A 13,143-nucleotide genomic window follows, 5' to 3' on the forward strand; every position below is an offset into this window, starting at 1 on the left:
CTAATGGAAGAAATCAGAAAATAAACAAGTGTCCTTTTGTCATGACAGCGTGAGCAACACAGTTGCAGCCACAGGCAGTGCTAATAGTAGCAACCCAGCCCTACTATAGTCAGGCTTTGAAAATGATTGTTATATTTATATCCCAAGAACCCAGGATGGCTTACATGAGCCTCCTTCTCCTCCCCACTTTATCCTCACTAGAATCCTGTGAGGTTGCTTTAACTAGGAGTGAGCGACTGGTCCAAAGTAACCCAGTAAGTTTCATGGCTGAGCAGGACTAGAACTTGCATTTCCAGACTCACCATCCAGCACTCTAACTTCACCACACTGACCCCACATATATGACGGGCCCCTCAAGGCAGAGACCCCAAAGCAGGCCCCCAGACAGTGGCCAAGAATGTTGAGTGTCTTGTGGGGCTGGGAGCAGAAACTAGAGGGAGATGGAGTATCCTGGGGAAAGGGCATGGCTGGCTGGCTGAACTGAAATTTGCTGCAGGTCTCACTTGTTTTGCACTACAGTGGTACCTTGGGTTACATACGCTTCAGGTTACATACGCTTCAGGTTACAGACTCAGCTAACACAGAAATAGTGCTTCAGGTTAAGAACTTTGCTTCAGGATGAGAACAGAAATCGTGCAGCAGCGGCGCGGCGGCAGCAGGAGGCCCCATTAGCTAAAGTGGTGCTTCAGGTTAAGAACAGTTTCAGGTTAAGAACAGACCTCCAGAACGAATTAAGTACTTAACCCGAGGTACCACTGTATTTATAGATACCCTACACTTAGAAGTTTGTTTTCTTCCAATTGAGCTGAATCTCTTCTTGTGTTCCTTTGGCAGATGTCATTGGAATCTGTCAGGGGCAACTTGATTTCTGCACATTGGAGGAGTGAAAACATGTTTTTCTTCTTGCTTTGAGTGAAAAACCATTGAGAATTGATTTGTTAATAACAAGTGTAAAACAACATTGTTTGGGAACCAAGTAACCAAGTAAGCTCTCTCTTTGTTGGTATTCCCAAGGACACAAGTGTACTATTACATTTGCTCAATGTAGGAAAATGAGAAATTTGATTCAGTTTGAACCTAAGGGGAAACTTACATAGTTTGTAGATTCCAAGACACTATGTGCATCAAAGCCAGTTATCCATTGAAATTTACACCCCTCCAAATTTTGCAATGCAGATCTTCAGTCAATAAATGTGTGCACAAATGCATATAAACTCTGCATAGCAGTGCATACCTTATTTTACTGTGTATAAGACGCCCCCGTGTATAAGACATTTTTTTTGGACCCAAAATTAAGAAATCAATATATTTGGGGAGGTCTCCCATCAGTTGTTGAGCTTTTTAGAGGGAAGTTAGCCAACTTCTGTTGCTGAGCTTTGGTGGGGGGGGGTGCATTCGCCACAGCCGTCGCTAACAATTGGCCGCCCACCCAATATGGATACCAACAATCACCCGCACACTCAACAATCGCCCGCTCACCCCACTCTGCATTCACTATCCGTATAAGATGACCCACAATTTTTGACTTAACTTTTTAATTAAAAAAAACATCATCTTATACATAGAAAAATACAGTATTTATAAAACAATAAAATGGCTGACACATTAGGGTTGACGACAACCTTTCTTACAACAATTAAAATTCTCCTGTCAAGGCAACACCTCTCAGACTGAGAAGCCATACCAGAGTCAGCAGCTTTAGTGGCTCCTTGCACCATCTGAGCTTAGCAGACATTGGTAGCTGCAATGCCACTTCTGCCCATTGGCAGTGATGGCACTGCAGTGGTACAGAAAACAGGCCAGCAGCTCCTTCAGCAGGTTGCTATATGCTAGTGGTACCAAGAGTAAGAAGCCAGGCCAAGTAATTTGAGTGTGCAGTTCAAAGCCTGTGGCAACTCTCTTCTCCTCTGCAACACGTGAGTTACAAGTTCAATTGCATTTATTGTCTGGAAAACAACTGTCTGGAAATGCCCTGCAATGACAAGCTGTCTGGTTGCTATTGCCATGAGCATTTGATGCTTTAAATAAGATAGCTCATCTATCGTTAGCAGGGTTTAAGATGAAATGCAGCACCTACTTGTCGCAGCATCACCAGGTACTGAGTCAGATGCCAGTTCTTTTGATTTGAAAAGAACAAATTTAAAAGAAAGTTGCCAGGTCACAGAGCTGATTTGTGTTTGGTCTAGTGAAGCAAGAAGCTTTTCTCACAAATTCATTTATCTTCCATTCTTAGAAGACTTCCTTTTATTCAGCCACCACCCCCTAATTTCTTTCCCAGCCCGACAGTCTGCCATTAGCAGTGACAGCCTAATAAATCTCTGTTGTTTAGATTTTTCTGCTACATAGATCTCTCATGCTAAAGAAGAGGATACATCTGATATTTCTTCAGCATGTGCTCCTTACAATATCTACATTGCCGATGACTGAATAGTCTTAGAATCAATGAGTAGTCATAGCAATCAAATTGATGGATTAGCAGTTCTTCTTATACTTTGCCCTGAAATATCCAGTTGCCTTGCAGGTTAACGGGAAGAAGAAAGCAAAAGTGGGAAGGCAATAAAGGCAATGAAAGGGTGGGTGGAGACCAACATGTTCACAAGAGCAATTGGTTGTTAACAAGCAAGGATAGCAAATGTGGTTGTTGAACTTCAACTCCCATCAGCCCCAGCCAGCATAGCCAATGGAAAGGGGTGATGGGAATTGTAGTACAGAAGCAACTGCAAGGCCATGGGTCTAGACCCCTACCTAGACCTTCCGTAAAAGGTTACAGATGTCTTTCCTCAAAATATAATTTTTGTTGGGAGAGGGCACCACATTGGCTATTTTTCTTCAAAGGTTTTCCTGACAACACAAAGTGCAGGGGATCAAATAAGCAACAGCATGAAGAGAATAGGATTAAAATTTACCATTACAGAGTGCTGCTGAAGAAGGAATTGGACTAAAACACACTCGGCTGAATAAACAAGTTTATTTCCTTCCATTTTCTTACAGCTTAAAGAGGCTCAGTGTGTTTACCTCACTCTCTAATACCCTGAAGCTGGCACTAGTCACCTCCCTTTAAGAGAGAGAAAATATGTGCCTCTTCAGGTACCCATTTATTCCCCTCCAGAAAGTTCTTCTTACCTGCCTATGAAGGGCAGCACCTGAAAGGCTACAGTTGTGGCACCATCATCCACAAGGTGATTGCTTGGAGAAAGATCTTCCTTCTGGTGCTGCGCCTCCAAGGGTACTCAACAGAGCTTTTACTCATGCACTGGTCATAGTCATATCCTAAAGAGAGATAGAAGAAGCTTTATACCATAGCATTAAAGGGATTGACAAGTTCTAGAAAACATTATGGAACTGGATGTAATCTCAGGTCATGTATAGTCAGACACTGAATCAAAAAGTTTCCAAATCCAGTGGCAGATTTTTATCTTTATTTTTTTGCTTTCTTTGTAATTTCAGTCATACGATCTCATGAGTTCATATGATGTCACATGACCATAGGAGCTAACTCCAGGGGGCCATGGGCGCTTGATCACCCACAATAATATAATTGTGGGGGCTGGGCACCCACAAGGTCAATGAGCAGTGGCAAACACCCTGTGGAAAAGGGCACCTTGCTGGCTACGGAGGAGGAGGAGGAGGACGAGGAAGCCCCCTCCAATAATGCAATGTGACATTGCACTGCGTGCAGGCATGTGCATGTGATGTCACACATTTGTGTTATGGCTGCAGGCATCCACAATCCTGAGGGGGAGATGGCGCCCCTGCACATGACCACATTTCTTAAGGATAAAACTTTTTCCCACTCTCCTCAAATCAGACATATACGTGGCTCTGTATTTTATTGATGGGTTCAATATATATCCATATTGCAAGACAACCCATGTTGGATCATGCTAAAATAAAGTTGATTAGGAGCTCACCAAGTTAGTGGCTAAATATCTCTATTTGTTTTTTTGGAAATACACTGCAGACGTCTGATCTCCCTGGGGACCAAGAGATGTGACGATAGACTGCTCTGTCTCCTTTCATTTAGCAAATGTTTTGTGCCACCGGGGAAGTGGTAATTCTGTATTGATTTGTTTTGGATGTTGTACATGATGCCAATAAAAGGTTTGATGATGATAAATAAAGTTGATTGGGTAAAACATACACCCAGTTGCATCAGACAAAGGATGGTTCTGCCTACAACTTCATAAGACAATACACTGTCAGCCTTTGAAGTTGCCACAGCAGAGAAACACAGCAGTTATTTTGATATCTTATCAACTAACCTCAGTTCCCTGTATGAATGTACCAAGACCCAATGGCAGAGAGGTGTGGAGGATAACAAGGGAAAAACAGGCCCTTTCTGTGGTAAACCCCTAGTTGTGGAACACTCTCCTCCGGAAAGCTCCTCAGATCATTGTCCTCTTTCCAGCATCAGGTGAAGATCTTTTCTTCTTTTTTTATTATTCTCCCAGACATTGGGGCACTAATATGGGCCATTGTCTTTTATGATGTCTCTGGCTGCAGTTGATTCATCTCGCTGTCGGGTGGGAGGAGTTTTGTGATCTGTTTTTGCGGGTGATCTTTCAGCATACTGTTGTTAGAACTCATTTATTTTCTATGTGACATGCTTGTTTTATATTTGTATTTTTGTCACTAGCTTCAGGACTTTTGCGAGGAAAGCAACACACAAATTAAACAGATGAAGAAAATAATGAATTGAGACTTTTACAAATGGTGCCAGAAAACAGAACAAAACATGAGGAGCAAATCTGGGGTCTAGCTTTCAATAGCTTTCACCCCACAACAACAGCAGGCCCAATCTAGTTGTGGTCCCTGCATTCTGTCAACACAAATAACCTGCTCCAGTGAAATGTTTATCCTGACTCTTAAAATAATAATAATAATCGAATTGTATAGCTTGAGTTATCCCTTCAAATTAAATGGCAGACTGGCAGACAGCAGAAAGGGCAACTTAATAAAAAATAGATACAAAGACAATCAAATTCCAGGACTTGGTTTAACTCATCAGACAAATAAGCCCATGTATACATTTTGGTTTTCTTCAGATTCCTTCCAATTTATTACAACCAGCCTACACGCTGATTGTCACTCTGGTGAATGCCAAACTCATTTATTTTGACTGTTCATCATTGTTGATTCTGTACTTGTGGGAGATGTCAGAAATTACACCGAATCATGTTTTTCCAACACATAGTTTTAGAGTATTCTGAAAGTTCAGGGTTCTTTGAAAAAGTAACTCATTATATAGAGATGAATGCTTTCCCCCTGCCATATTGAGTTCTACCATGAAATGTTTAAGAGAAGTCAACACCAGCCAAGTCAAATCATGGAATGGCAGTGAAGAGACAAAGTTATTATATGGCCATGCATTAGTGAGAGATTATTGGAGCTGGCTTCTGTCATGGATCAACAAACCTGCATCTTCAAATGTTGTTCTTCAAATGTTATCAGAAATGTGGTCAGCTAGATGTGGAAATGTCTTCCACATTAATCTGCTGACACTTTGCCAGTGATATCTGAAGCTAGGCAAATCAAACTGAGATAAAGGCCATGAAGCATGAAACTTGCTTCTAAACCAAGTAACTAGAGCAGAGGCGCTTTTTTTAGGTCTAAGGGCTACATTCATCCTTGGCCAGCTCTATGGGGCTGCATGCCATTGGTGGGTATGACCACCCCACAGTTTTGCACACAGGCACATACAAAATACACAGCCACCCTCAGCTGATCCACTCATCAAATGATTGAACTGATGAATAGGGAGAGCCAATCGGCATCCTTACCAATGTGCTGAAATGGGTGAATAGGTTTCAACCTCTTTGCCCACCACCACCCAAGTACTGCATCTACATTTTTTTCTTTTTCTTTTGATAGGGTCTTTGGGAGAATTCAGAAAAAATTGTTTGGTGTGGATAAGAGCCCTGGGCTGGGGGGGTTAGATAATTCAAAAGGTCTCCACAGACCCTATATTCAGATTCTATGCCCTTGCCCAGGGCTTCCACTGATGGGACCCATTAATTGAAAACCAACCATTATTTAGTAGAAGATACTGAATATTGCAAACTAGAGTTCGCCTCCTGCCAAATTCAGGCAGTGTAAGTACATAGAATCTAAGAACAGCTCTCATGATTGTATTGAAATCAATTATTCCATCAAGCGCTTACACAACAGCTGATAAATAATACAGTGCATTATTTGTTGGGGAGCGTAAGTCAGCAGCAGGATAGCAATAATCCTAATGTGTATAATTGGTTTTCTAGGATTTGCCTTTACGATGTCTGCAAATTTCTCTCATTGCACAGCAGAGGCAGAACAAGCCACATTAACTTTTAAAAGTAAAGCTCATGCAGACAAAAATAATTAACTGATCTCAGCTTCTCACTGTCGTGAGGCAGCAAATACTGTAAGAGTGGCTATGTGTATAGATCCATTGCAGCCACTCACTGAAGCCCATTATTAAGGTAATTGGAACCATGGGCTACATCCATTGGTGACCCTCAGCTCAAAGAAGCTCTTTGCTACAGCAAAGACTTCCATGAATAGACAGGGGGAGAAATAATTGCTGCAATTTCCCCCTTTCTCCTGAAGCTCCTTGCATGAACTTCCAAAGGGCTCTGGAACTCTCTGGAACAGATGGGGGGAGCACAGGGGACTATAGGGGAGAGGGGGAATCAACCAACATTACCTTTTCTAGGGTTCCTCTGCAAATTGGTGATTGGTGTTATTGAAAGAGGAATACTTCCATTACTTCCCCACATAAAGTGAAAAGCAATGCAACGTTTCATTTTCAGATTGGAAACGCATCACACATAAAGTGTTTCTGCAACAATTCAGCATCAAATCGGGCTGGAGATGGAATAATCTAACTTGTGAGATGTCCCTGTCATTGATCATGGTAGGTGTTATAAAATGCAATGGGTAACCGAATTATTTTGTTCAAACTTCCTTCAAAACCTGAGGCAATCACCACCATTGGTGGCATAGCAGCAGTTAAAAAAGCTAAAATAACTGGCATTCATTCACTTTGGAGAATTTTGAAGGTACTAAACTTCAAGAAATGAAAAACTACTCCTCTGGGTCTAAATGTGAATTTGTGCTGTGCTGAAACCTGTTCTCCAATTTCTCCAAAGTTTTCTTGACCAGCGAAAGTGGCTTCCATCTTTCTGCCTCATTCTTGAGGCACTTTAGAATTTATTTATATCTTTGGTGGGTGTGGGGTTGAGTTTACCACATCACTGTGCGGTGGTTAAGGTGTTTTGATGTGTGTGCTTTCTTTTCCATTTCTCCAGCACTTTGCAGCCTCCCCAGCTGCCTGTGCTTCCTGATCTGAGAAAAACCCACGGGAGGAGTTATCCATGATGTCTTCCCTCAAGCTTTAATTGAATCACAGGAAGCCAGTCTGGCTGGCTACAGGGCTCTGGAGATCAGTGTGCTCACTGATCTTGCTTTTAAAGGAAGTTCTTTTTATTACTATATTTTAAAAATCCACATGGATTACTTTAAAAGTAAGAAAGCATATAGAAAAGTGAATAGCTCGTAGGCATGCAGTTGGCAATCTTATATCCTTACAGGAAATCTCAGCTGAGGACATAATGATTGGGGGGGGGGGAGTCTGGCACCCTGGAGGGTTGCAGAAAGCAGACTCACAAACACCCTGTAGCCATCTCAAATGTTAGGCAAACGCACCAATACCCTGCACCCTACCCATAAGAATTTGAGCAAAATAATTTATCTCCTATGATAATTTTCAAATGCAATTCATTTTTTTAATTAATGAGTATAGAATGACACACACCACCAAAAAAAGAAAAAAAAGAAGAGAAAAGCTTTTGGCACAGCGCTAAAAGGCTTAGGTTTTGATTACTAACTATGAGAGGAAGAAAGATACTTGTTTGGTCATGCTGTTGTCACATCGCTAACAATTAACAGGTCAAACTCTCCATATGCTCCTGTGGATTCAGCTTGAAACGGCTCTATCTGAAGAGCGCTATGGGGACTTTATATTCTTTTATTTCAAGCTTTTCCAGCTGTGCCTGGGGAGCAGCTTTAGATAACTATCACAATTTTATGGGGAGGAGGGAATGGCTGTGTTTCTTTGTTTGTTATTTTGCAAGCTCTATATACCTGATTCTAATGAAGCCTCAAAGCAGTTGACTCTATCATCTATCTATCTATCATCTATCTATCATCTATCTATCTATCTATCTATCTATAATCTATCATCTATCAACAGTTTAAAACAGCTATTTAAAACATTCAAGAGTAATGAAAATCGATGGTAAGCTTTTTTTTTTAAAAAAACCAACCAGTTTTAAATGTATGTCAACACTCATCATGTCTGGACAATTTTGTCCAAACGAAAATGCACCAAAGGCATTCAACATTATGAAAGCTAGCTAAATATTGAATAAACATAAAAGATAAATAAATATAGAAGATGCAATGGGTCAGTGTGTCTTTTGCTTTTCTTTTTATCATGTATTTATTTTGTGGTTTTGATATTGTAATTTTATGCTGTGAACTGCCCTGAGACATATGGGTTTAGGGCAGTATACAAATTTAATAAATAAACAAATACAGAGGTCAGTATCCATGATGTTGCCTATGTACACTTAGCACCTAGACAGCAGACTGAGTAGGCACACAGGTCACTTGACCACACTCTTGCCTACATATCAGATTTCTATTTAAATCCTAGTAACTCTCTTCAAATGTGCATCTCTGCAGATAGATTAGCATCTTCTTTGTTGATGTGCAAGTGGGTGCTATCTTCATTACCAGTGCTATCTTCATTACCAGCACCATCATCCCCAACCAGCATGGGCAATAAGGATGATGGGATTTGGAGTCTAGCCCACATCTGGGAACCCAAGGTTGGAGAAGGCTGGCCACTGCTATAATCTGTTAGATATTTATTCTGCTATCAATCATTTTATGCATGATATTTTTGCATTTTTGTTGTGGTCTGTAGCCAATACAGAAATAAAACTGAACAAATATGTGCTCTCCCTTTGCTCAAACAGCTTAGGGCAGAATTACCAAAGCTCCAAGCCAGAGCAAACATCCTATGCCTGGGACTATGAATGGATGTAAACACTGGGCAGGGAATTAATTACAATGACCCTACCATGCTTCTCCTCAATTGCCATTGCACTGCTCTGTACTTGTCATTCTAAAAAGGCTGTTAACAGGAACAGATAGAGGCAGAAAACAGGAACTCGTGAACCTGTTGATTCTTAGAGCAGTGTGCAACCTCACATAGTTCTCTTCACCCCCTTCCTTCCTTCCTTCCTTCTTTTTATTTATTTGTTTTAAAAAATCTAGCACATAAAGCTAAAGCATGGTTGTCACAAATAAAGAAAGCAAAATACTTTTAACAGATTGAAAGCCGTGCACAAGTAGACCTGCAATTTTGTGGTGCTTGGGGCTGCTGATCACATAATAGCAAAGGTAAGATGCGTCTTCTGTCTCTGGCATGGATTTTTACTGCCAGTGTAAAAGTGTATAAAAATGAGGAGGCCCCTTAGCAACCAATCAAGCTGTGCTGCGCTTGAAACCAAAATAACTCTAATATTTTAAAATTACGATTTAAAAGCGCGCACACAAAAGCCCACAAAATGCTCTACCCACCTGGCCTCATGACATAAACCGTAACAGTAGTTTATTGCCCAGAATGCTTTTGCCAAATCTAACGACAGAAAAAATATTCCAGGGGGTGGTAGCAATAATGGATACAGTTTTCTCTTAATGAGAACTTGTCTGTACCTTAGCCCTTGAAATGATTTATGGAACTAGCACTAAAGTAGTACTGAAGAGTGGAGATCTTACCAGTTCTGGAAAGCTCAGGAGGAGAGAATATTGTTGCTCTCAGGTGCTGCTTGTGGGCTTCCAATAGACATATGGTTGGCTCACATGCTACTTGCTGGATCAGGAATGAATTGCAAGCCTACAGCAGATCTGCCTAACTAAAACCTCATATGACTGGGGATGCTTTCTAGTCAGGCTGCATTGCTTTCAGTGGAATGCACACAGGTCACATCCACAACATACATTTTAAATACATTTAATGCATGTTGAAAGCTCACAGCTTCCCCCCCCCCAATAACCCTGGGAACTACAGTTTGTTAAGGGTGCTGGGCATTTCAGCTCTAAAGGATAAACTACAGTTCCAAGAACATTGGAATGATGCTCTTCCATTTGAAGATTTGCATTCCATTTGAAAGCAATGCTGATGGGCTCACTAGCAGCCAGGTGTATATCTGGTTTAGTCTGTGGTCTTTCAGACTGCAAGGCATAGGGTAGGGTTTTAAAAATCATTTCTCAAGGGTCTTGCCCATCTGTATGGATGTCCTCTATTCCTGTTCCTTCCTCTGTTTTGGTGTTCTGCATGTCCACTTTACTAATAAGGAGATACAGCATTACATGGCATGTCAAGAAGAACAAAAGATCCTGATTATAACAGAAGGCCAGTCACAGTATTTGCAAAATTAGCCAACAAAAAAATCCCATTCCTAGAGGATTTGGGGCTTGCAGCTAAGCTGCTTGTTCAGAGCTGAATGCTACAACACCAGATGCATCAACTGGAATAGGTTTTGCCAATATTTTCTTGTTTTCTTTCTAGAAAAATAAAGACGGAAACACAGAGATATTTTGCTTCTGTTAAACAGGATATTTTTTTGAAAAAAGCAGACACACATTTGGTAATAAGAGAAAGCACACAAAAGGATTATTCATTGGGTTTTTTAAATTGTAGTCCATATTCTCATATCATTGGCAGTGTCTCTTTCAAAACAACGTCTGCAGCTAATCCACAGAGCCACAGTTCAAACTGAGCATCTCTCGCATGTAGATCATTTACATTTTAACCTGCACATAAAATGTTTTTAACTAGGTTGTTTTTGTTTTATTTCCAAACAATGTGTTTTTAAATTTAAGCATCCTTGAATCCCAACCTGGGAGAGAGGTGGGATATAAATACATTAAATAAAAATAGTCTTTGTAACTTCACATGCCCTGGCAGTAAGAACAAATTCTGAACTGAGTTTTAGCAAACCCTCTCTCAAATTAGAAAGAGGAGAAGCAGGGAATAGCTATGGATATATAAACCTGTAGAAGTGTACTCTGTGGGCTTGTAAAATGCCCCACTTGTTTACCATTAGTGCTTGTTTACCATCATTTCGAGATGGATTGGTTAGTTATTTATAAAAAAATGGGAAAGAAATGGAAATTGCAAGCAGTTTTTTCTACCGTCTATGCAGTGCTTTTCTTTTAGAAAAATGGTGCTGGTACCAACTATCCTTGAACACCTACAGAAAAGAAGCACTGCATCTATGTATGCTCATAATAAAGAAATGAAAAAGAGACTGGCAGCATTTTTCCACAAAACATCTCCAGAAGATAGAATCAAACTATGTCTTGAGTCACACTGCTGATATTCTCCTTCCACCTCTGGCTTTTTGAGCTTGCCTCCCAGAGAATATGAAAAGCCTCAGGGCAATTTCTTGTATCTGGTGACAGAGATGTGATGCATAGCTTGAGGGCAATGATGTGCCAGGGCTTCTATTTTGCTTCCAAGTGAGCCTGTTTCTTTGTCATGTATCTCTCATTCAAGAAAAAAGAGGAAATCATCCCATTTCACCTTATCTTGCTGAAGGTTTGATGACTCAGTTGGGTACCAAAATGAGTGTGGGAGATAAAAGCTTAAGCATCCAGATCAAGAGACAGGTGAGGATAATTTGATAACTGCCTTGAGGTCTCTTCCAACTCTATGATTCTATGAATTTTGTCCCACATGGTGGCTGTACATAAAGAATAAACAGATTACAGCACCTGTCAAAAGCCAGTAATAGCAAAAGGGTGAAATAATTTGTTGCTTGCATCTACTAGAGACCAAAGTTGGCTGACGAATGTACCTGTATTTTTACTGTGTTTACTAAAGGTTAATCAGATACAGCCAGAAAACTCTGGAATGAAAAGTAATTGTGAACTGGTGACAGCTCTACAAGAAGAATAACAAGAACTTGTAAATGCTATGTAGAGGGGAAATGAGAGTTGTCAACGTAAGAATAGAAGAGAAAAAATAGGAGGGGGAGTTGCACAATATTATGTAAAAGACTTGTCAGCGAGAAGATCTGAGGAATGACTTTATCTAGCTGAAAAAGCTGTTAAAATCCAAATTGGGTCACTAATTGTGAACAGCCACTAATCAAATGTAACTGCATGTTTTATTTAGATTCCACCACCTCCTTCCAAAAGGCTCACAGCTGGATGCAATCAATCCATCTTACTTCTTACAACATTAGTGTTGTGTTATCATTCAAGCCTTGGGGCGGGGGACCCTGTAGCTCAGTGGCAGACCATATGCTTTGCATGCAGAAGGTCCCAGGGTCCATCGCTGGCACCTCCAGACAACAAAAGGGATGCCCGCTGTCTAAAACCCTGTGGAGGGTTACTACTAGTCAGTGTGGACAATACGGAGATAGATGGAGCAGTGATCTGACTCGCTGTAAGATAGCTTCTTATGTTCCTTACTTTTGTGAGGACTTATAATTTATAGCTCAAACCTTACAATGTATATATGTTCAGCTTTGCATATCTCCCTGGGTACTCTAGCTGTCAAATCCCAACTGAAACAGACTAACTTATTCCTGTTTGTTCTCAGGGAACTCCATCATCACATCTGGGACAGTGGGTTTAAAGATACCTCACCTAATCCAGAAAGGCTCTGTGTGTGCATGCGCAGAGATATAGGATGGCCACAATAATTGCAACAATATTTTCCCAAAGGTTTCCACAATTTTAGCCACTAGTGTAGAGCCTGAGCCCATTTGCTTTGGGGGCCCTTGAGCATGAATCAGGATCTCCAGAATGTCTGTCCTCAGAGCCTGAACCTCATTGTCCCCAAAGCAACCATTTCCCCACTGCGCATTCTCATATCAGCCCATCAGCATAGGGAATGAGCCTGGAGAGAATGGTCCAAAGAAAGGAGGAGAACTGGGCTCCAATACAGGCCTGTCGCTTTAAAACTTTCCCCCCTTCATGGAAGGGACTGGGAGAGATTATCTGGCCCTGGAGGAATTTCATTTCAGTCCAGTTCTAGACTTCATTGAAGCAAATTGCTCACTTGGAGCTCTCCAGGGTGCTGCA

The sequence above is a fragment of the Podarcis tiliguerta genome (assembly GCF_965153285.1).
Source record: "Podarcis tiliguerta genome assembly, chromosome: 3".
NCBI classification, from domain to species: Eukaryota; Metazoa; Chordata; class Lepidosauria; order Squamata; family Lacertidae; genus Podarcis; species Podarcis tiliguerta.